Source organism: Protobothrops mucrosquamatus, unplaced genomic scaffold, assembly GCF_001527695.2.
Source record: "Protobothrops mucrosquamatus isolate PMUCROS unplaced genomic scaffold, P.Mucros_1.0 scaffold11201, whole genome shotgun sequence".
NCBI lineage: Eukaryota > Metazoa > Chordata > Lepidosauria > Squamata > Viperidae > Protobothrops > Protobothrops mucrosquamatus.
The window spans coordinates 1-2,418 of record NW_015396983.1 but is presented as its reverse complement, the minus strand read 5'-3'; the positions used below and the strand labels follow the sequence as shown (position 1 = coordinate 2,418).

General features: G+C 31.5%; 1 long non-coding RNA gene across 1 annotated transcript; it reads left to right on the top strand.

Moving 5' to 3' along the window:
* Window positions 1–277: 277 nt before the first annotated feature.
* LOC107301280 lies at window positions 278–1,719 on the top strand. Its single transcript, XR_001549276.1, has 3 exons — window positions 278–304; window positions 1,055–1,126; window positions 1,637–1,719. It is a non-coding gene; the product is annotated as an uncharacterized LOC107301280 (long non-coding RNA).
* Window positions 1,720–2,418: the final 699 nt, after the last annotated feature.

Genomic DNA, 2,418 nt, shown 5'->3' with positions numbered 1-2,418 from the left:
TTCAGCGGGCAGGACTGGCCTAGGGGTATTTTAATTGGTTTTAACAAAATTTTAGTAGAAGCGGCCAATTCAAATATTTATTTTTAATCATTTTTAAATTTTGTATGGTATTGTACTATTGTTTTTAAACTGGCTGTAAGCCGCCCTGAGTCCTCCGGGAGAAGGGCGGGGTATAAATTTAATAAAATGAAAATGAAAATGAAATGAAATTGTTTTATTTTCAAAAATTGTGATTATAATAAAGTTCTAAAGGAATAATTTCTTCTTTTTTAGCTTCTTCCTGCAAAGAAGCAGTATTGGTCAAGTAAGGAAATACTAATTTTGTTTATTTATGTGAGCGATTATGTAATGCATAGGATCCATTCAATTAAATGATTTTTTTCTTTTTCCTTTCATAATAAACATACACATACACAGATCTTGTGTGATTAATAGGACGATTGTATACATATCTATAAAAAGGTGAACCCCTTGTGGGAACTTATTTATAAGTAAATATATGTTGCAGCCTAAACCTATATACTTGTGTGCCCCACCTTTAATACAAATAAATAGATTTCTTAGGTAGAAGCGCATGTAATTCTTTACAAATGATTAGTTCTGATTAGTTCACTTAGAAGATCTAGTCATGTGCACTTGCAAACAAGAGTGTTCTTCTGAACAAAACTTAAAACAATTTTTTGTTCCCTGTTGTGTGAGTTTGTATGCCCTCCTTATCCATTGCTGGACATTTTCTGGTATGCCCTAAATTACACATGTCTGTGTTTTTAAAAGGAATGCCTCAGGACTTTCCCTAACATTTTCCCATTAATATTTATTAAAGCATCTTTATTCATATCTCTCTGAATGTCATAATCTGTCTAAAATTACATCTCTCCAAAAATCCTTAGTTTGGAATTTGTAACATGCAATACAATTTTGTGCCCCATTTGTTGAAAGGCAGAGGTGTGTTTTTTAAAAAATATATTTATATTCTCATCTTTCAGGATAAAATTATAAATCTGTTTATGGCAGTCACAGAAAAATAACTCATCTGCTTATTATTTTTAAACAGAATCGAGCACAGTGTGCTACAGAACTGCTGCAAGAGTTGAATAATGATGTCTGTGGAAATTTTGTGGAAGAGGTTTGCATTAAACATTTTTACAATAATTACATATGTGCTAACATGTCACAAAAGTATGTCAGCTATTACTACCATAATATAACATCAGATCTTGCTCTTGTGTAGGCTCAAAGCAAAATAGTATCTTTTTTCTTGCTTCAAGCAACAAATTCTTTTACAGATGCATATGATTTCATATCCTAAGCAACATTAATTCATTCCTACAGTGGTTACTATATTGATACAAATCCATCATATTGATTCTAATGTATTTAATAATAGCCAAGCTAGAATAGTCTCGATCAAGGACACTTTTATCTGATCAATGTCGGTGAGGTATGTCAAGTGTCCGGGTTGATGGACAGAACAGAACTGAAAACATTTGAGTTTAGATTATTGTGCCAATTAAAAATAGGCTTGCAGTTCATGAAGAACTGCACTGAGATAGGAAATGAAGTTTTAATTCTGGATCTTTCTATATTTATTGCTTTATGCTGCAATACAGATGAGTGTTTTCTATGTTTTTTCAAGAACCCAGATAAACTTCTAGACAACGATCCTTCTTTTTTTTGTCGGTTTAATGTAGTGATTGCAACTCAACTCCCAGAAAGGTACGCTGCAATGAAATTGATGTTATTGTCTTTATATGTGTGTGTGTGTTTTATTTTACATTTGTTTTGCAAAAATGGAAATTATATATTTTTATTTTGAGCATATAATATCCATAGCTGGTTATTTTTCTTTATCCTTTACTTGCTACATCTCTGCCTCAATTCAAACACGGTTTATTAATTAAGCCACAGTGTCTGAGTTCGCCTATTACACTAACTCAAAGAAATAATATTTGATTTAATGTGATGTGTGGTCTCATTGTCCATCCATGTCTTGTCATTCCCATGTACCATTGGCTTTAAAATTGTGTGAGTGTGGATCAGACCGGCTTCTTTTTGATCTTCACAATACGTGAAGGTCAAAAATCAAAGTTGTTCTATCAAAAAAAACCTGGGAATTTTGCATGTATTTGCTTGAACACAAGTACAGATATAACATGCCTTCTTTCAAAGAATTGTTATTTTATATGTAATATAAAATTATAAATTGTTTAAATAAATTTAAAAATACTAGAAGGTTGCAAGCTAAAAGGTCTCAGTTATAAGATATTGTTGCTTGTTCAAGATCTTGAAATATGAAGAGCTATCTATAGATGCTGTATATATAGAATAAATATTTTCAGCTAGATTCTAGTGTGCATTTTCTGTCCATTGTTCACTGTTCATTTGCCTTATATCTTCTCTTTTTCAGTACGCTGCTTA